Source organism: Phacochoerus africanus, chromosome 10 (assembly GCF_016906955.1).
Source record: "Phacochoerus africanus isolate WHEZ1 chromosome 10, ROS_Pafr_v1, whole genome shotgun sequence".
Taxonomy (NCBI): domain Eukaryota; kingdom Metazoa; phylum Chordata; class Mammalia; order Artiodactyla; family Suidae; genus Phacochoerus; species Phacochoerus africanus.
Window position 1 is genome coordinate 12379848 of NC_062553.1, and position 22345 is coordinate 12402192.

The following is a 22345-nucleotide window of genomic DNA, read 5'->3' on the forward strand; positions in this document are numbered from 1 at the left end:
TGTGATAATATTCAGCCACAGAAAAAGGAAACCCAGGGAGCGCCCGTCATGGCTCAGTGGTAAGGAACCCAACTAGGATCCAGGAGGATGTGGGTTTGATTCCTGGCCTTGCTCAGTGGGTTAAGGATCCAGCGTTGCCGTGAGCTGTGGTGTACGTCGAAGACGTGGCTCAGATCCCACACTGCTGTGGCTGTGGTGTAGGCTAGCAGCTGTAGCTCCGATTCCACCCCTATATACCACAGGTACAGCCCTAAAAAGCCAAAAAAAAAAAAAAAAAAGCACTGGAAATATTATTTCCAAGAACAAAGTCTTTTCCCATGGGTCCAGAGGTTAAGGCTCATATTTCCTTGATGTTATGTTAACACATTTTCTCAAATTTCAACAATTCAGACTTATGATGCGCCTTGTAAATAATGATACATCACAGTTTAAGCAGAAACATCTTTCTTTTTAGGTACATGAAACACTAATGCATCTTATCATCCATGGTGTTCAGTGAAATCCATGAGGAGATAAGGGGAAGGGTTAAGGAAAACTAACCTTTTATCATTAGTATTTATATTTAAAATTATTATAAATACAAAATTTATTATTGTATATGCATGTCTTCCTTCAACGAAACATCAGAGAATTTAAGGGTTGGATGTATAAGGACTTTGCTAATCTCTCCTGTAGCAAGTAATTAAAAATCCTTGGTTGCAGAGATCTTGGAAGGTAACTCTGGCCTCTCAGTGCCCGAGGTGAACATCTGATGCGGTGTGAGCATAGAGAACTTATCTTGACAGCCTCTGCGGCTAAAACCTACGAGATGAAGCAGCACACGCTGCAGTAACTACATCTGAAGATTTGGTAAAATGCTCACGTTCATTTTTATGCTCTCCTAAATGCAGATGATCTTGTGCCTCTTCCACCCTGTTTTATGAATTTCATGAAAGATAAAAAATAATTCAGCTCTCTTGCGAAGCCCTTTGTAACTAACTTCTTCCCCTGCCCGAAGATCACGCCTATGTGTGGCTGTATTTTGAAAGGCAATAAACAATTTATTAGTTCTACTGAAGACGCCTCCTATGAAACGAGAATGTTCCTTAAAATGACACAGTTGCAGCTAGAAGCACACGTCCTGAGTGACCCAGAAGCTGAAGATAGGTAATACTCATCGATAGAAGGCAACGTCCCATTTGGCAGGTATAATGTTTAATTTATTTGATTTCTTAGCTGATGTCACACTTGTTAGAATTTTCACAGTATAGTCGCACTAATTTTTTTTTTTTTTAAAATAATCTCGTTGTCCAACCACGGTAGAGAGTGGTAAATCGATTTTTTCTGCCAGAAACCACTTCTTTAAAATGGCAAAAGAGAGGTTTGGGAAGTAACTTGTCACATCTCTTCTTTCTCTCTCTCTTTTTTTCTTTCTCTGTCCATCACACACACACACACACACACAGCAAAGCAATGCTCTCCTGTCAAGCTAAAACCACCTTATTTTGATATTTAAATATGTCACATAATTCGTATCTTTAATCAACACAGTCAATTTAGCTAATGCACACGGGGTGATTGGTTGTTTATGTGCTAATGACAGTGTCTGGGTACCGATGCTGGGAAAGGCTCTGAGAACACACTTGGATTAACTAGGAGCGTTTGCCCCTTGGCTTTCCTAGAAGTGTTTGGTTTCACCTCCATTTAACCTTGACATTCACAAACTGAATCCAAAGGTTTGACAAAATAGGAACCCGACTTAAACCCAAAGCAGAATATGCCAAAAATCCTACACGTACTCCCCCGGCTGGGGGTGAGGATGCAGAGATGAATGAGACCGCCTTTTTTTTTTTTTTACCACCTTGCACTTTGACCTCAGCCTGTAAAGATGTTCAAGAATCAAAGAGTCTGTTATTAAAAAGACTTTTTAGTGGGTAAAAGAAAAAACGGTATATTTGAGCAGTACTTAATTACCCATGAAAATATTCAAAGACCTTGGCCTCGAAGAAATGATAGTTTCTCATTTTCCAACTCTTCTAAGGAATAATATCTAGGGTAGCTCTGGGTAAATATAAACTTCTGCTTTCTCCTTTTTTCTTTTTTTTTTCTTTTCCTTTTTGTGTCTTTTTTCCTTTTCTAGGGCCGCACCCGCAGCATATGGAGGTTCCCAGGGTAAGGGTCTAATCGGAGCTGTAGCTGCCGGCCTACACCACAGCCAAAGCTATGCCAGATCCTTAACCCACCGAACAAGGCCAGGGATCGAACCTGCAACCTCATGGTTCCTAGTCAGATTCGTTAACCACTGAGCCACAAGGGGAACTCCATAGAATTCTGTTTTCAAATAAGTTGGGAATTCTTGAATAGAGTCAGCCTCACCCACTTTTGCGTTTCACTTTAGGGAGCTCCATCCTAAGGGCTCAAAAAACTCTTGCAGGAGAAACACCTATTTAAATTTGGTTAATCCATTGTTGCCTAAAATTTATTTGACCCCAGAACATTTTTGCTATTTTTTTAGGGCCGCACCCACAGCATATGGAAATTCCCAGGCTAGGAGTCAAATTGGAGCTGCAGCTGTTGGCCTACACCACAGCCTCAGCAATGCAGGATCCAAGCCACATCTGTGACCTACACCACAGCTCACAGCAACACCAGATCCTTAACTCACTGAGTGAGGCCAGGAATCGAACCCATGTCCTCATGGATACAAGTCAGGTTCATTACTGCTGAGCCACAATGGGAACCCCCCAGAACCTTCTTTCTTTTTTTTTTTTAACTTTTTATTTTCTCTTATATTTATTTATTTATTTGCTTTTTAGGGTCCCACCCACGGCATATGGAGGTTCCCAGGCTAGGGGTCAAATTGGAGCTACAGCTGCCAGCCTGCACCACAGCCACAGCAACCCCAGATCCGGGCTGTATCTGCGACGCCATGTCTGCACCACAGCTCACAGCAACACCGGATCCTTAACCCACTGAGCGAGGCCAGGAATCAAACCCGCATCCTCCTGGATACTAGTTGGGTTCCTTACCACTGAGCCATGATGGGAACTCCCCCCTTTCTTTTTTTTAAAGCAAGAATAATTTAGGAATATTGCTTAAATGAAAAGATCCAGGAGGAAGTTCAGAAGACCTAAAGCCCAAGGTTAGCTCTCTCTTAGTTCCCTGTCTAGCTTGAAGCGAGCGAGCGAGTCCTTCTGTTTAATTCCTATTTTGAGAAAATGAAGGCGTTGGACTAGACAGGCTCTGAGGTCTCTTCCAGCTTGTAAATGAAGTGATCTGAGAAAATCTAATGAATACAAAGGTGAGAAGGCTGAAGAAAATACCGGACATCACCTCGAGGATAAATGAGATGAGACTAGTGACCAGGTCGGTAAAAGGTATGAAAACCTGGGCAGTTTATTCCCCAGAAGAGCCCTACCCAGCAGCCCAGGAGCAGGTCCAGGTCCTTGTCAAGGCAAGTCCAGACCCAGAAGGACAAGAACATGAAAAGACAGACAAAACCCAAACCAAAACTGAGCCAGGAGGGTGGATGGAGAGTCAGGCGTATGGGGATGAACAGAGGTCCACGAAGCAGCTTGAAGTGAGGGCTCAGGAGCGAGAAGGACAGAGAGCAGAGACTTGCCCAATGCTGCCCATTCGATACGGCGGCCAGCGTTCCGGGAGCAGGAGTACCACGCACACAGGAAGCTGTGAGAGATTGGACAGAATTGAAATTATACATCCTCAGTTCCTGTTGTGGCTCAGAGAGTTAAGGACCCGACATTGTCTCTGTGAGGATACGGGTTCAATCCCTGGCCTCGCTCCAGGGGGTAAGGACCCAGCATTGCCGCAAGCTGTGGCATAGGCCTCAGGTAATTTCCATATGCCCTGGGTGCAGCCCTAAAAAGACCCCCCAAAAAAAAAACGAGAGAGAGAAGGGAACCAGCCAAAGCAGTGGCTGCAAATGTGCAGAGCTCCCTATCTGGGGCTGTAGAGCATGGATGTACTGGGCTGGTTGAAAGAATTAGAAGGAGGGAAGATAATAAGGATCTGAAAACCCTTTTTGGAAAGTCAAGACTATAGTGTAAATATATCTGTACCTGTGATAAGGCCACCAGAACTGAAAAATCATCATCATTTTTTTAAAGTTTCAGCTAGAGGGAGTTCCCTTGTGACTCAGTGGGTTAAGGATCCAGTGTTGTCACTGCTGTTGCTCAGGGGGATGTTGTGGCACAGGTTCAATCCCTGTTCTAGGAATTTCCACATATCATGGGTGCTGCAAAAAGTAAAAAATAAAAGCAAACTTGGCTGGAATTTTATCAGCTCAATGTAGTCATAGCTCCCTCCTAACAGGTGGCCTCACATTTGTTTATGCCTTGATTTACAGGTGAAGGAAGACATTGTCTTTCAGTGATAAGAAGCCTGCAGGGCAGGACTTTTTTTAATGGAAGAAAATAAAAGGAAGTTCTTGGAAGTAAAAGTATGAAAAATTACAAGAGTATCTCCAATTCTGTGATGTGTGGTCATCAACGTGGCCACTCTCCTTCATGAAAACTCTTCTTCAACCTGGAAAACCTTCTGGACCAGCCCCAGCCCACAGAACTTTCTGTGATAAGAAAAACCTGCACCTGTGCTGCTCACCGTGGTTGCCCCCCCCCCGGCCCCATGTGACACCTCGGCACTTGAAACATGGCCAGAGAAACTGAATTTTAATCTTTATTTCATCCTAATAATTTAAATAGTCACATGGGACTAGGGGCTACTGTATCGGATAGAGCCACCCTAGAAGAAAGTCTGCAACACATGCATGACCATCAGTTACCAGCAGCGGTCAACACGGTTTATGAAGATTTGGGCAGCCTCGCTAAAACTCCACAGTCTAATTTGCTAAGTAGATATTGACGTCAACAAACCACAAAATCAAAGGATGCCGTTGAATAGGCTTGAAGTATAAGATATTAGACTGTAACCAAAACAAAGAAAACCCACAGATACAAGAGGGTCGATGACCTGCAAAAATAAATAAATAAACGAGTAGAAAGAGAATACAAGCCCCCAGGGACCACGAGGGGCAGCAAATGGAATGAGCCAGAAACGTGTCTCGAATGAAGATGATCAGGGCTGAGCTGAGAGATAAAGGAGAGCAAAGTGCCCGTGAGGGATCCTTTTTCTTGACTTGGCTTCGCAATTTTGGCCTCCACATCTGAAGAGGGAGGAGAAGGAATTGGAGAAGGTCCAAGGAAGAACAAAACGATTCACCTGTCACGAGGGGAAATCTTGCATGGATTGTGGCTTTTTAATCCAGAGAAATAGAATTTGAGGGTAACAATATCTGCCTTCGGGTACCAGAAGAGTCACAATCAGTGGCATCTGCCAGATGGTCCCCATGCACTCGGAGGAGAAAATTACACTTAATATACAGCAAGGAAGATATTTCATTTAGCCAGAAGGAAGACTTAGCTATTCAGAGGTAATGGTTTAACAGGAAAGCAGTTTCATTTAATCAGAGGGATGTTGAGCATCAGAGCCTGCGGGGACTGAGCCTCAAATATAAATAAGACACAGCCCCTGAGCTTCAGGACTTCCACTTGGAAGGGCGAGGAGAGGACCCCACTGCCTTACAACCAGCCACCAAACACCGGGATGAGCTTGTGAGGAAGAAGAAAGGGGCTGTTGCTGATTCCACACTCACGCCGCCCTCCCTGCTCTGCGGAGGGAGCGGTACAGGATACCTTGTTTAATGCACTTTGCTTTATTGCACGTTGCAGAAACTGCATTGTTTATAAATTGAAGTTTGTGGCCACCCTGCACAGAGCAAGTCTACAGGCGCCATGCTTCCAACAGCATTGGCTCAATTCATGTCCCTGTGTCACCTTTTGGTCATTCTCACAATACTTCAAATTTTTTAATTATTATACTTGTTATGGTGATCTGTGATCAGTGATCTTTGCTGTTGCAACTGTGATTGTTCGGAGGCACCGAGAACCATGCCCATGTAAGTAAGATGGTGAATTTTTTTTCTTTTTATGGCCATACCTGCAGCATATGGAAGTTCCCAGGCTAGGAGTCAATCAGAGCTGCAGCTACCAGCCTATACCACAGCCATAGCAATACCAGATCCAAGCTGCATTTGCAGCCTACAGCACATCTCATGGCAACGCTAGATCCTTAACCTACTGAGCAAGGCCAGGGATTGAACCTGCCTCCTCACACAGACAATGTCAGGTTCTTAACCTACTGAGCCACAGAAGGAACTCCTAAAATGGTGAACTTAATTGATAAATGTTGTATGTGTTCCGAATGCTCCATCAAATGACTGTTCCACCATCTCTTTCCTTCTCAGGCCTCCCTATCCCCTGAGACACAGCAACAATGAAATTAGACCAATGGACCACCCCACAATGACCTCTCAGTGTTCAAGTGAAAGGGAGAGTCATACCTCTCCTCTAAATCAAAAGCTAGAGAGAGTAAGCTTAGGCAGCAAGGCATGCAGAAACCTAAGACAGGCCTAACGCTAGGCCTCCAGCACCCGTTAACCACCGTTAACAGTTGTGAAAGCAAAGGGAAAGTCCTTAAAGGAAGTTAAAAATGCTACTCTAGGGAACACACAAATGATAAGAAAGTGAAGGGGCCTGATTGCTGATATGAAGAAGGTTTTAGTGGTGGATAGAGAATCAAATCAATCCCAACATCCCCTTAAGCCAACATCTGGTCCAGAGCAAGATGCTAATTCTGGAGTCCCCATGGTGGTGCCGCAGTAACGAGCTGACTAGTAACCATGAGGATGTGGGTTCCATCCCTGGCCTCAGGGGTTTAAGGATCCGGCGTTGCCATGAGCTGGGGTGTAGGAGCAGTCTCAGCTTGGATCTGGCGATGCTGTGGCTGTGGTGTAGGCAGGCAGCTGCAGCTCTGATTGGACCCCTAGCTTGGGAATGTCCGTATCCCACGGGTGTGGCTATAAAAAGACCAAAAAATAATAATAATAACTAAAACAAAGTGGAGAAATCAGTGTCTGGCTTCGACGTCTCAAAGGACAGGATGGCTCTTTTGTTAGGGAGTAATGCAGCTGGAGACTTCACATTAAAGCCAATGCTTGTTTACCCACTGCTCCTAGAGCCCTTAAGAATTATGCCAAGTCTACACCGCCTGTGCGCTAAAAAAATGGAACAACAAAGCGTGGATAACAGCATATCTGTTTACAACATGGTTTGCTAGGTTAGGCCCGCCTTTGAGAACTACTGCTTCAAAAAAAAGATTCCTTTCAAAATATGTTCCCATCATGGGTCAGCGGTTAATGAACCCGACTAGGATCCATGAGGACTCGGGTTCAATCCCTGGCCTTGTTCAGTGGGTTAAGGATCCAGCGTTGCTGTGAGCTGTGGTGTAGGTCGCAGTCCCGGCTCAGATCCAGCGTGGCTGTGGCTGTGGCATAGGCCTGTAGCTACAGCTCTTATTTGACTCCTAGCCTGGGAACCTCCATATGATGCAGGTGCAGCTCTAAAAAGACAAATATGTATATATATATACACGACTGTTCATTGACAGTGCACCTGGTCATCCAAGACCAGAGCTGTGATGGAGATAGACAAGATTCATGTTGTTTTCGTGATGCTAACACGGCCTCCATTGTGCAGCCTGGGGATCAAGGAGTCATTCTGACTTTCAAGTCCTGTTACTTAAGAAACACATTTTGCGAAGCTATAACTGCCATAGATGGGGATTCCTCTAATGGATCTGGGCCGAGTCAATTTAAAACTTTCTGGAAAGTATGGCAGAGTTCTCTTGCGGTGCAGCGGGTTAAGGATCTGGTGTTGTTACAGCAGCGGCTTGGGATGTAGCTGCAGCACGAGTTTGATCCCTGGCTGGGGAATTTGCACAGGCCACAGGTGAGGCCAAAAATAAAAAAATAAAACCTCCTCCAAAGCATTCACCATTCTAGATGCCATTTCGAATATTCATGATTCACAGGAAGAGGACAAGATACCAACGTTAACAGGAGTTTGGAAGAAGTTGATTCCAACCCTCAGGATGACTTTGAGGGGTTCAAGACATCCATGGAGGAAGTAACTGTAGAGGTTGTGGAAACAGCAAGAGAACTGGAATTAGAAGTGACAGAACTGCTTCAATCTCACAATAAAATTTTTACAGATAAGGAGTTGCTTCTCATGGATGAACAAGGAAAGTGGTTTCTGGAGTTGCAATCTACTCCTGGTGAAAATGCTGTAAAAATCATTGAAATAACAACAAAAGATTTAGAATATCACATAAACTTGGTTGATAAAGCAACAGCAAGTTTTGAGAGAACGGACCCAATTTTGAAAGAAGTTATACTGTGGTTAAATGCTATCAAGCACTATTGCACGCTACAGAGAAGTTATTCCTGGAAGGAAGAGCCAATCAATGCAGCCAACTGCATTGCTGTCTTGTTTTAAGAAATTGCCCCAGCCACCCCAGCCTTCAGCGACCACCATCCTGATCAGTCAGCAGCCATTGACACTGAGGCAAGACCCTCCACCAGCAAAGAGATCACAACTTGCTGAAGGCCCAGATGAGAGTAAGCATGTTTTAGCAATAAAGTACTTTTATTTTCTTTTTGTCTTTTTAGGGCTGCACCCATGGCAAATGGAAATTCCCAGGCTAGGAGCTGCAGCTGCCAGCCTACGCCATGGCCACAACAATACTGGATCCAAGCCGTGTCTGCAACCTACACCACAGCTCATGGCAACACCAAATCCTTGACCCACAGATCGGGGCCAGGGATCGAACCCAGGTCCTCATGGATGCTAGCTGGGTTTATTACCACTGAGCCGCAATAGGAACTCCCAGCAACAAAGTACTTTTTAATTAAAATATGTACATTATTTTTAGACATAATGCACACTTTATAGACTACAGTATGGTGTAAAATACGTTTCATATGCTCTGAGAAACAAACAAAAAAATTCATGCAACTCATTTTATTGTGATATTCATTTTATTGCAGGGGAACCCACAACATCTCTGTGGTATGTCTGTACACACCTGCCACTGGGAGGAAACGCAAGCATGACATTAATAGAAGAGACAGAAACTGGAAATGCCTAATACCCTTGCTCAGGAAAATGCTGGGCACAGGCTCTACTGAATCAGAATAGCACCTCTGCTCTTGAGGAGAATGAGAGAAAGTTCCTGCTGCTGCAGCCATTGAAATTATATCACAGATACAATCAAGCACTAATGAGAAATCAGAGATAGGCAGATAATGAAGGGCAACTGCATATTATGCAACATTGAATTAATGTGAAACTATGTGATATAAAAATATTAATAAACTCTCAATTTATGCACAAAATTCAAAATTATGCAATTTTCAAACCTTTGTTTAATTCATCAGGAATTGTTTATTTTCAGTGTTATAATGCCAAGTGAATTGTAGACAGTGTTTACACCACTAGCACTCAAGCTGGTAAACAGAAATACCCATGATCAGAATAACTTTTGCCAGATCTGTGAGAAAAATAATCTTTAATTATGTTCATTTTGAATTATGCAAATTCTTCAAAAATCTATCCTTCATTAAAACTATCATTCTGTGTCTGAGAGCAGAGGAAAGACTTCAGGAAAAGATAAAAACTATTTGCAAATATAAAGAGGCAAGAAAGAATTAAAGGAATGAGGGGAACAAAGAAATGAAGGCAGAGAGGAAGAGAGTTTGAAATATTCAAGAAATAGAGAGAAGTGGGGCAGGGACAAATGAGACCGAAGAACATTAGTCGTAAACCAGTGATTCCCAAAAGCCGGTCCTTATTTCACTATCGGGCCATGGTGAAGTTTTCATCAATCCACAGTGAAATAAGAAAAACAGAGACAGTGTTTTCTATAAAGCTAAATATGTAAAGGGTTTAATAGTTTCAAATGATCCCTTATTATGAGATCCATGTCTTCCTTAATTTAAGGAAGACACTAAAATAGCCTGTTGCAACGTGCTGGGAAACAGGAGAAGACAGATGACAGGTAGGTTTTAACGTCCTTATTTAACAAAATAAAATTTGATAACCCTATATAGGTCCACAGTTTATTTTTCAGGTATATTACTGCTCCATAAAATGTAAGAGACAGGAAACCACAGCCATATGGTGGTTTTAGGTAATTGAACAAGGTATTACCAAGAAATTTAGTTAATTGAATATGGTATCAGATTAAGCACATTCAGAATAATTCTAGATATTGATTTTTCAGGACGTTTAAAAGTACATCAATAATTAAGAGGAACTACTAGAAGAATGTAAATAGCATGAGTGTGTTCAAAAAAGTAGAGGAAGGAGTTCCCGTCATGGCGCAGTGGTTAACGAATCCAACTAGGAACCATGAGGTTGCGGGTTCGATCCCTGGCCTTACTCAGTGAGTGAAAGGACTCAGTGTTGCCCTGAGCTGTGGTGTAGGTCAAAGAGACAAAAAAAAAAAAAAAAGAAAGAAAGAAAAGAAAAGAAAAAGAAACTCCCAGATTGGTCATGAAAACCAAACCAACAAATAAAAACTGTCTGTGTTCTTTTTGTGCAAATCACATTAAAATAAGATCTTGGAAATTTAAAAATAACATGATGTAGAAAAACAAATCAGGCAAATGCTAGCTCCTATTGTTCAGTCTGAACACCTCAAAAGAAAACAGTGTCACGATATCAATCTCAGGTGAAATAAAATACAAAGGAGTGGAACATTAAATGAGACAAAAATTTTTATGCTGATAAGTATCAAAATCAACCACATACCTACATTAACACAATAAAATAGTTTCAGTATATATAAGGCAATAACTGTTAGAACAGCTGCACGAATGGACAAATCCATAGTCGTGGGTGGATTAATAGAAGTTTCTTAAAAAATTATGTTTCCTATACAAAAGTAGGCTTGAATGTCACAATTAGCAAGCTTAATCAAACAGCTATAGAAAGAAGTTGTACACAACAGACAAAATACATTTTTAAGCACTCATGAAACATTTAGAAATAAAGGTGGCACGCAGAATCTCGGTAAGTTCCAAAATGAGAGATTATTCCACAATTCAGTGGCATTAGAAATTTATAACAAAAGATACTGAGCAACATCGAACCCCCAAAATAACAACTTAGAAATTTTAAGATGCTCTTTTTAAATATTTCAAAGTAAAAGCAGAAACCCAAACCAAAATTAGATTCTTTCAATATTAACACTAATAATAATGTTATACAGCAAAGTCTTTGAGACGCAGCCTCGGTGGTATTTAGAGGTCTTTGATGTGTTTATTAGGTTAAATTATATGTGCTCAAGTCAGGAAATTTAAAAAATTAAAAATAAATATAAAGGAAGGGAAAGGAAAGGTATAATGTATTAAAATGTAAATTAATCAAATGTGAAAGAAACTATATAAGTGTAACATAAATTTTAAAAATAGTCTTGGGAGTTCCTGTTGTGGCTCAGCGGTACCAAATCCAACTAGTTTTCATGAGGATGCAAGTTCAATTCCTGGCCTGGCTTAGTGGGTTAAGGATCTAGTGTTGATGTGAGCTCTGGTGCAGGTTGCATACACAGCTTGAATCCTGCATTGCTGTGGCTGTGGTGTATGCCGGCAACTACAGCTCCAGTTCCACCCCTAGCCTGGGAATGTCCATATGCCACAGGTACAGCCCTAAAAAGACAAATAATAATAATAAAATTAAAATAATAAAAATAGTCTTCATCACTAAAATGAAAATGGGTTCTTTGGACAGAGAAATAACAGCAACAATAATAAAACTGGCAATGCTTTAGCATGTTTGATTATGAGGGAAAACAGAAGGAAAAAACAAACTCTTAGGAAAGAAAGAGAAGACAGACATAGCTGCAGATCAAGAGATTTTAAAAAATATATAATTCTCTCTGGAGCCAACTACCAGGGTTTGAATCCCAGTTCCACCATTTACTGGGCAAGTTACTGAATCTCTCCTTTGGGCCTCAACATTCATACATGTAAAATGGATATAAAACAGTACCAACTTCAGGGAGGATTATGTGCTAGATAAATATATATATATGGTACTTAACACTATGCCTGCCACCATAGCAGGCAATGTATAAAGGTTAGCACTTATTACCAGAGTACAATTCCAGCTTTCATCTAGATGAAAGATATGATTTTCTAAAAATATATTAACGAACAAATTCAACTCAAGAAGAACTTTAAAAACCGAATAGGTTAATCATTAAGAAAGAAATGGAAAATACAAAGATTTAGAACTAATTGGACCCTTAGCCTGGGAACCTCCATATGCTGCAGCCCTAAAAAGCAAAAGCAAAAAAAAACAAAACAAAAAAACCCGAATGACCAGCATCCTTACTATTGCATTCAAGGGCCATTTTTAAGTAAAATAAGTGTTACTTAAACACAAGCAGTGTGATATCCAGCCACTCTGACAACCAGAAACATCTACTCAGTGACTAATGGACAGATTCGCTGGACTAAAGGATGATTCACCTCCTGGTGGGGCTGGGTGGGCAGCCTGAGATTTCATCACAGCCCTCAGAATGGCCTGCCATTCAAAAACTACAAATCGCTTATTTCTAGAATTTTCCATTTAATATTATCAGACCATCATTGACTACCAGTAACTGAAACCTCAGAAAGCAACACTGGATATGGGGAAACTACATTTCTTAATACATTAGATATATAGACCCTAGAAAAGTATTTCATAAAATTCAGTGTTCAGCTTAATTAAAAACAGAGACAAACAAAAAATCTTAAGCTAATAAAGAGTATCTACCAGCAGAAAATGTCACACTCAATGGTGAAACACTAGAATAATGCCCAGTCATCAGAAACAATGGGGAAACCAGTTATCGTCACTATTATTCAATATTATACTAAAGGTCCTGTTTACTGCAGAAATTGACAGAACACTGTAAATCAACTAAAATACATTTTTTAAAATAAATACATGTCCTGCAACCTCAATAATAAATAACAAAAAAGAGAAATTTTTTTAGAAAGAAAGGGACAAAGCAGCCCACAATGGTAGATAATACTATAACCCACTTAGAAACACCAAGAAAATCCATTTTCCAAACTATTAGAATAAGAGCATTTGGTAACATGACCAGACACAAGATCAACCTGGAAAATTTAGCAGTTTTCTAAACACCAGCACTAACAAAGCATCACAAAGGATACCTGTTTACCTAGAATCCAGTTGCAGACAATGAAAATTTCTCTAGCTGGGTTTTTAACAGCAAGGAATTTATTTCCAGGTTTGCAAAATTATTAGAAAGCCTGGAGAAACAAGCCTCACCTAGGCCAAACTTCAGGAATTATAATTCCTCTATCAAGATTGAGACAACTGGGCAAGAACCCAGCCAACCAAGAAGCTGCTGAGCAGATGATCGCATGGCCTCTGACACCATTAGAAAAGAGATTTTTCAGAGTTGTTGACCCCAGAAACAGAGGGTAATGAATTGAAGGAGGAAGAACAAGTTGTAGTGAGTATACGTAGCATAATTCTCTTTATCTTTTAAATAGTTAAATATCACATCTGAAGTGCTTGGGTCAGAAGGTAGAATATGATAAATAGTAGCTAGCTATTTTGGAACTTTGGAAAAACATTTGGAATGGTATTCTGTAAGTTCTGGAAGCTACTGAAGGGTTTTTTTTGGGGGGGGGTTGTTTGTTTTCTTTTATTTGTTGTTGTTTTTGTTTTTTGCTTTTTAAGACCGCACTTGAGCATATGGAAGTTCCCAGGCTAGGAGTCAAATCAGCTGCCAGCCTTCTGCAGCCTACACCACAGCTCATGGCAACGGCAGATCCTTGACCCACTGAGCAAGGCCAGGGATCAAACCCACGTCCTCATGGATATGGGAACTCCTCCTGAAGGTTTTTCAACGGGAAATTAGTCTGATCAGATTTATGATTTTGAAAGATTTCTCCAGCATCCGAGAGGAAGTCGAGTGATAACAGCTAGCATGTACTGAGTAGTCACTATATCCCAGGCATTGTTCTGAGGCCATGACATCATATTTCATGCAATGTTCACAACCGCCCAACACATAGTAACCACTGTTTCCCCCGTCGAAGAGATGAGGAACTTCAGGCAGGGACGGCTAAGCTGCAGAGTCAGAGCCAGTTACTAGTGAAAACAAAATTCGAATCCAAGCAATCTGACCTCAGACCCCACAACTTGACGCCAACAACTTTGGTTTTTTGGTTTGGTTTTCTTTTTTTTTTTTTTTTTTCCCTTCTTCTTTTTTATGGCCTCACCTGTGATCTATGGAAGTTCCTGGGCTAGAGGTTAAATCAGAGATGCAGCCATCAGCCTATACCACAGCCATGGCAACATCAGATCCGAGCTGCATCTGTGAACTACATGGCAGCTCATGGCAACGCCAGACCCTTAACCCACTGTGTGAGGCCACATATCAAACCCACATCCTCACAGAGACTATATTGTGTCCTTAACCTGCTGAGCCACAGTAGGAACTCCTGACAGTGACACCTTTGAATTGAAAGGGTCACCTAACTCTGTACCAATGAGGGGACTATTAAATTAATATTAGTCTATGTGACTGATGATGGTGATACAGACATGTAACAGTAGGGTCTGAGAAATACTTAGGTGCAAGACAAAAAATAAGAGTTTTAGAGAGAGGAGGAAGCCAAGGATGGGAAGAGGAAGTGGAAAATTCAAGAAGGTTTGCGGTGTCCGGCATAGGTAAGTGAGTGGACATGTGTATCATTAGCCTGGCTGAGAGATGGGTGATGAACTCAGTTTCAGACATGCCGGCAAGATCTAGAAAAGATGCCTTTGTTGAGCAGTAGCTCTAGTTGTAAGGAGGTGGGAGACAGATGCCGTAGGTTTCAAGTACAGGCTCTTCTCTCTCTAGCTGTGTGGTCTTGGGGCCCTTTGATCCCTCTGAGTTTCAGTTTTCTCATCTATAGAAAAGGGCGACCTAAATCTCCCTGCCAGATTTTGATGTGACTCTCAAGTGAGAGGATGAACAGAAAAATATATTGGCTATGAAACACACACACACACACTCAATGGGATTTAAGAATCCTCCCCCCCCCCCCGCCCCCGGCCCCCGGCCCCGTCATGCCTTAGTAAGAGGATTCAGCCCCATGTAGATAAAGTATGTCAATACTACCAGTCCTTCCTAGACTTGGTTACCATTTGGTCTTCTTTGATGAGAGTCAGCAGTGAGATCCCAATAATGAGAAAGCAAAATGGCTTTAGAGATTCAAGTTTTAGCAAAATCTATATTTTCATAGTTTATACAAAAACTGGCTTCAATTGTCTTTCTGAAATCAATACACCGCATTTATAGAGACACTTTAGGAATAAAAGAACAGTGGCTTTTTTAGGATCAATAGTAAATGACTTGATTCTTACCCAGGCCATGAGCGCATCCAAGTTAACTCTTGGGAGCTGGGAGAAATTGTCCTCAAGACTTAGGCTTGTCCAGTTCCTCCTTAAGGCCCAGTGACCTCACCACCTTCCAGACAGAGTAGGGTAGTCTCTAAAAGCACTTTTTTTTTTTAAGGGTATCAGACAGTAATGGGTTTGTGTTCCGGTTTTATCACTTTTAAGCTCTATGATCTGAAACAAGTTTTTCAGCCTTTTCAAGCCTTAATTTCCGGATTTGTAAAATGGGTATCATCGAATATCATAGCATCATCGGTTGTGGTTGGGATTTTTTTTTTTTGAAATGCATGTGTCTTGGGTCAAGTTTCCCATCTAAGACCCTCAGATGGAGAGTGTGCACAGGAAGCGTTTTAGACAGTGCTCCTCAAAGCCAGCACCTGAGGGGTAGTGAGGCTGCAGAACTGGACAGCAGGTGTACCGCACCGGGATGCAGCCACAACAGAGGCCCCCGCACACTCCTTGGGGAGCTCTGGAGTTGGGATAGCCCTTCAGAGTTGTCTCAAGTCGGGAGTTCCCTTCATGGCTCATCAGTTAACCAACACAACTAGAATCCATGAGGATGCAGGTTCAGTCCCTGGCCTCACTCAGTGGGTTAAGGATCCGGTGCTGCCAGGAGCTGTGGCGTAGATCACAGACGCAGCTCGGATCCCGCATTGCTATGGCTGTGGCATAGGCTGGCAGCTGTAGCTCCGATTCGACCTTTAGCCTGGAAACTTCCATATGCCACAAGTGGTGCCTAGACCTTAAAAAAAAAAAGAGAAAAGAAAAGAAAAAGAAAACTACATTCTTTTGCCTTTAGGACTTAGCATGGATCCTGACGAATGGTAGCTGCTTTTTATGGGTTGGACTGCATTCCCAAAATTCATGTCTTGAAATCTTATTGCCCAGTACCTCGGAATATGACTGTGTTTGGACAGAGGGTCTTTCAAAAGATGGTTAAGTAAAAACGAGGCCATTACAGTGGCCCTAATCCAATCGGACTGGTGTCCTTAGAGGAAGAGGAAATTTAGACCCAAAAGAAGACACCAGGGCTGACTGTGAGGACACAGCAAGAAGGCCTCCGTCCCCAAGCCAGGAAGAAAGGCTTCAGAGGAAACCAAACCTGCCAACACTTTGACCTTGGACTTCTAGCCTCCAGAATGGTAAGAAAATAACTTTCTATTGTTTAATTCACCTGGTCTGTGGTATTTTGTTATGGCAGACTAACACACTGTCTAATGAATTGTTCTTGATTGATATATTGGCTACTTAGATCTCAGGAAGGTAAAAGAGAAAATTGATTATTTCACTCGCAATTAAACAAATATTTACCAACTACTGCCATATGCCAGGCCCTGAGCTAAGTGCTGGTAACATTACAGAAATAAATAAAATGTGGCTGCACAACCTTGGTGAACTAACAGCAGTTGGCTGCAATGTAAATGAGAAATGTAAAATTGCCAGGGAGTGAAGCGGAAACAAATCCAACTAGCATCCCTGGGGATGCAGGTTCAATCCCTGGCCTTGCTCAGTGGCTTAAAGATCTGATCTAGCATTGCCGTGAGCTATGGTGTAGGTCACAGATGTGACTTGAATCCCATGTTGCTGTGGCATAGGCTGGCAACTGCAGCTCCGATTCGACCCCCCTGGCCTGGGAACTTCCATATGCCACAGGTGTGGTCCTAAAAGCAAAAGAATAAATAAAAAATAAAATAAAATAAAATTTCTGGGACCCAGGAGGAGGGGAAGATTTCAGCCCAGGGGAAGATTTCAGCTGTGTAAATGATCCCAGGATCCCGGCTGCACGATGCAGGCAGAGACCTAATGGTACAGGCAGCACCTTATCCCTAAGGCCAGGTGTGCAAACCCCAGACCATAAGGGATAAATAGAACTTGGCCTGGCTCAAATCTGTCTCTTCAGATCCCTCCATCCTTGGGCTCCCAGGAACTGGGCATTCTGGGAATCATTAGAAGTTTGCAGTGTTAGGATCATTAACGCTTTACAAAGGTCACACATAGAAACCGCCCTCCACCAAAGGCCCGGCCCACTGAGCAGAGCGTCCATTTGATACCTGAAAAGCACAGGCAACAGATGCAGTTACCTTGGTAACAAGGCCCCTCCCCAGTCTACGATACTCTCATTAAAAGAAATAAAAGCTACAGGCCAAGGAAGGAAACTGGACACAAGGACCATATTTGGCTTAATTAGCTCCACCTAAGGAAAGGGTCTTGGAAGAAGTCTGGGAGGCAGGTGTGCAGGGGCAAAGATGGGATCATAAAGAGATGAACTTGGTTGTAAACAACAAGAATTACATCTAAGTTTGAGAATTTCCTGGGCTCTGCGGTTCATCTTCCATTGACAAGGTTGCAGTGAGCGTAAATAATTTAAAAGTCTGTGAGGCCAGCACACCTCATCGGATTTATTCCACCACCACCACGGCAAGCAAGAAAACTCTGGAGCCAAGACAGAGCTCGTCCCCCTTGGGTGTTTGAAAATTGGCTCGAGTTACCAGCTTGCTGCCCTGATTAAACCTGACCCCCCGGCACCCACCCAGAAGAGGCCACCAAAGCAATGGAAGGTGGATGTACGGAGAACCCAAGACTTCTCTTAGCTTAGAAAATGCATGTCCCTGGAGTTCCCATCGTGACTCAGTGGTAACGAACCTGACTAGTATCCATGAGGACACAGGTTCAATCCCTGGCTTCACCTAGTGGGCTACGGATCCAGCATTGCCGTGAGCTGTGGCGTAGGTTGCAGACGTGGCTAGGATCCCATGTTACTGTGGCTGTGGTGTAGGCCAGCAGCTGTAGCTCTGATTCAACCCCTAGCCTGGAAACTTCCATATGCTGTGGGTGTGGCCAAGAAAGAAAGAAGGAAGGAAGGAAGGAAGGAAGGAAGGAAGGAAGAAAGGAAGGAAGAAAAACTCATTTCCCAGATTCCTCTAGAACCTAGAGATCCTCACTATCTTATATTTCAGTCCCAATTTTAAATAATTCTCTCTTCTCTTAAATATGATTCTCATATTTAAAACTCAGTCCTTTGAGACCATTGTATTCCCCTGCAATTTTTTAAAAAATAACTAAAAGTAGAGCAAATGACAGTTTATGTGCTTCCCCCACACATTTCTCCAGGCAAAACTCCCCTTCCCTTTTTAGCCAATCACCAGAACGACTTTTTCCTTATACCTTAATCCAGTGTTTCTGTTATAAAGTAAATGACCAGGCACAGGCCAAATGCCTGCACATGTCAAGAAACAATGATGGAGTTGAGCAGAAAATAGCTCATAGAAAAGTTTTATGAGCCACAAGTGTTATATTTTATCCTACAATGTAGCCAGCCTTCCTGCATCATCGCCTGTGCTTCCAACACTCCCCCAGACGCCTCCGTATTGCTCATTAATCTGGTAGAAGAGTTGAATAATTCAGTTTGTTGTTTGGGGGGGGGTTGTTTTGTTTTGTTGTTTGTTTGTTTGTTTGTTTTACATTCCTGGTCATTGTTTCCTATGAAGTCTTAGGAGCTGAAAAATCTCCCCAATTTCTCCCTACCTTAAAGTCAAGAAAATGAATAAAATGCCTGCCTGGAAGTGCTCCATTACAAAGAAGAAGCATATCATTTAAAGGGGCTTGCAGGTAGCTCCATAAAGGGGTCAAAGCCACACAAAATCAAACAGGAATGCCAAGTTCAAAGACATTTGTATTCTACTGACTATAGTGAAATCTAGATGTGTCCTAATTAAATTGCTAAACACTTAATACCTGTAATGAGCTTAGGAAAAGAGCTTATTGTTTCATCTCAGCATGCAGCTCTAAGAAAGTTTTGTTTGTTTAATCTGGCTTTACCAATCCCACTGATTTGGGGCATGACAAAAACCTCTATTTAGAAAAATGGTTAGCTAGACCCCTAAGAGAGGCAGCATGGTGTGAGAATGAGGATATAGGCTTTAAAGTCAAAGAAATCTTGAGAGTTCTCTGATGGCCTAGCCAGTTAAGGCTCCTGCGTTTTCACTGCTATGGTCCCGGTCACTGTTATGGCGCAGGTTCGATCCCTGGCCCAGGAACTTCCACATGCCGCAGGTATGACAAAAAAGAAAAAAGAGGAAAAAAGAGAGAGAGAGATAGCCTGAAATAAATGTTGCAACTCTCATTAAAAAATAAAATTCGGGAGTTCCCGTCGTGGCACAGTGGTTAACGAATCCGACTAGGAACCATGAGGTTGCGGGTTCAATCCCTGGCCTTGCTCAGTGGGTTAACGATCCGGCGTTGCCGTGAGCTGTGGTGTAGGTTGCAGACGCGGCTCGGATCCCACGTTGCTGTGGCTCTGGCGTAGGCCAGCGGCTACAGCTCCGATTCGACCCCTAGCCTGAGAACCTCCATATGCCGTGGGAGCGGCCCAAAAAATGGCAAAAAAGACAAAAAAATAAAAAATAAAAAAATAAAATAAAATAAAATTTAAAAATTTAAAGCAAAATAAAGTCAAAACATCAATGTTCTCACCTTGGACTTAGTATAAGATGCTTAACCCACCCTGAGAGGCCGATGCCTCACGACCATGTGACAATAATCATATCTAGTTTGCAGTGTTGTTTTAAGAGTTAAATAACATGATGCTTCTAACGTGCCTGGCACCATACTGGACAGAGAAGAGGCTCAATAAATTTTAGGAATGATGGTCATAATAGCGGCAAAGGGGACCACTATGATGATGACGATGGTGATGGAGATGAAAGCAAAGATAAGGATGAGGATGGTGCTGTTGAAAGAAGAGGACCAGGACCAGCTATTCCTCATCGGCACAGTCCCACTGAATAGGCTCCTCAGCCAGTAGAGTTGAAAAAGAGTAAGCAAGTGTCACACAGCCACCAATCCTGAGCCAGAGTCAGGACAGGACAGGAAATGAGGGCCGGAGATTTGGTGCACATGCTCACGCACATACATGCAGATGAGAATTTCATCTCCAGTAAATCAGTCTTCTCAGGGCAATGCCCCCCCAGCATGATGCATTCATGAATCAAAGCATCTATTATGGAGTCCCTCGCAGACCTGTCTATACCACAAGGCAGGCATCACACATCATTTTAGCCCAGATGCTTACAGGGATCTGAAACCATCGGCGGTTTCTCAACTGCCTGAGACCAGAAAATTTACTCCAATACAATATTGCACAAATGGATCTTTGCTGCTTGATGCATATTTGTGTTACCAACTGAAAACAGGAAGAGCGGCTCTTTTTAAATGTGAGATTCAGTGGAAGTTGGGGGAGATGGAAGACCAAGGGGGAAATTTGCCATGAGGGGTGGCAGTAATAAGTGCCACCAAGTGGGAAATATTGGAGCTCTGTTCCCAGAAACTGGGAGGCAGTAGCTCAAGGCAGAAAAAAATAACAATAATTATGTTGCTCAGAAGCTGACAGCGCGCGTAAATCGGGTGCATTAAGCCCTGCCCGCAGATTCGCTTTCCAAATTGCATTTCAGCTGCATCCTTTCTGAGAGCTGGAATCCCCTCTTTCTGCCCACAGATTTCAGGTAAATTCTGCCCCTGCAAAAGGTAATTATCATCAGACTTTTGCTTGCTTTGCTTGTTTTCTTTTTTTTTTTTTTTTCCGGGCATCACTGAGTCCCGCATTTTACCTGGTGAATTACCAACCATAAGGCAGGAGAAGGGCAGACAGTGTCCAGGTCAGCCTCTCCACTTCAAGTGGCTATTGCTGGTGTGGTTTCTCCCTGCTCCCTTCCAGACAAGCCCCACTGGAACCTGAGCTTAGGTAATAAACCTCGGAAAACCACTGCTCAGGCAATTTCCAAGTTGCTAAGCTGACCTCCTCAGTCATCCTGGCTTTAAGACTTCACAGGGAGATCAGGCTGGTGTCAGTGTGTATCTAACAAAATGCGTCCCACATTTGTCACACTGAAGGAAGGGGTGGGGCTGTGTCTGGGGGAAGCTCAGTGTCACGGTGCAAAGGCTGGAAGATAGGAAGGAATCGTCAAGTCACCTATTTTTAAAATACAAAGACAAATGATAGACATTCCTTTCAGTGGCAGGTTTTAAACACTGGAGTGAATTTTAAACTTCTGGATTTGGTGGCAAGCAAAGCATTAGAATACAAGACTCTGGAGTTCCCGTTGTGGCTCGGCGGTAGCGAGCCCAACTAGCATCCATGAGGACTCAGGCTCGATGCCTAGGCTTGCTCAGTGGGTTAAGGATCCATTGTTGCCACGAGCTTCAGTGTAGCTTGCAGATGCGGCTTGGATCCCGTGTTGCTGTGGCCGTGGTGTGGGCTGCAGCTCTGATTTGACCTCTTGGCATGGAACTTCCATATGCCATAGGTGTGGCCCTAAAAAGCAAAAAAAATTTTTTAAAATAAATTTAAAAAAAAGGAATACAAGACTCTGTATTTGAAGGGCCTCAGTGCTTCCAAGTTTTAAGTCCTCACAATAAAAGAAAAAATAATTTTCGGGGAAAGCTTGTCTGCTGAGAGGAGCACCCAGGACTTCACCATTCTCTGGACATCTATGCTGAGATTCAGGCCCCAGCAGGGCTGGTGGTGGGATGCTACCTCTGGGGGTCAGATGGAGCAGAAGCCCGAGGTGGGGGTCATACCCATCCCTCCCCACCTTGCAGTCTGCCCATCTCCAAGCCTCAGTGCCCTTGGCCATCACCCCACAGGAACATGATGACATTCAGAGAGAACATGAGAGAGAGTGAGTCCAGAGCGGTAAATTATATTGTTGGTGGTGGTGGTGGTGGTGGTTTGGTTTGGTTTGTTTGTGTGATTTTTGCTTTTTAGGGCCACACCTGTAGCATATGGAGGTTCCCAGGCTAGGAGTCTAATTGGAGCTACAGCTACCAGCCACAGCCACAGCCGCGGCAACTCAGGATCCCTGATCCACTAAGCGAGGCCAAGGATGGAACCTGCATCCTCATGGACACTAGCTGGATTCATTTCCGCTGCGCCACATCAGAAACTCCCCCCAAGGTATTTTTTAAAGGATACTTTTGCCCAG

General features: G+C 42.8%; 1 long non-coding RNA gene across 2 annotated transcripts in view; it reads right to left on the bottom strand.

The window, feature by feature from the left end:
- The window catches only part of LOC125138097 (uncharacterized), a 156458-nt gene that overhangs the window by 77428 nt on the left and 56685 nt on the right, over window positions 1–22345 (bottom strand). The window lies entirely within an intron of this gene.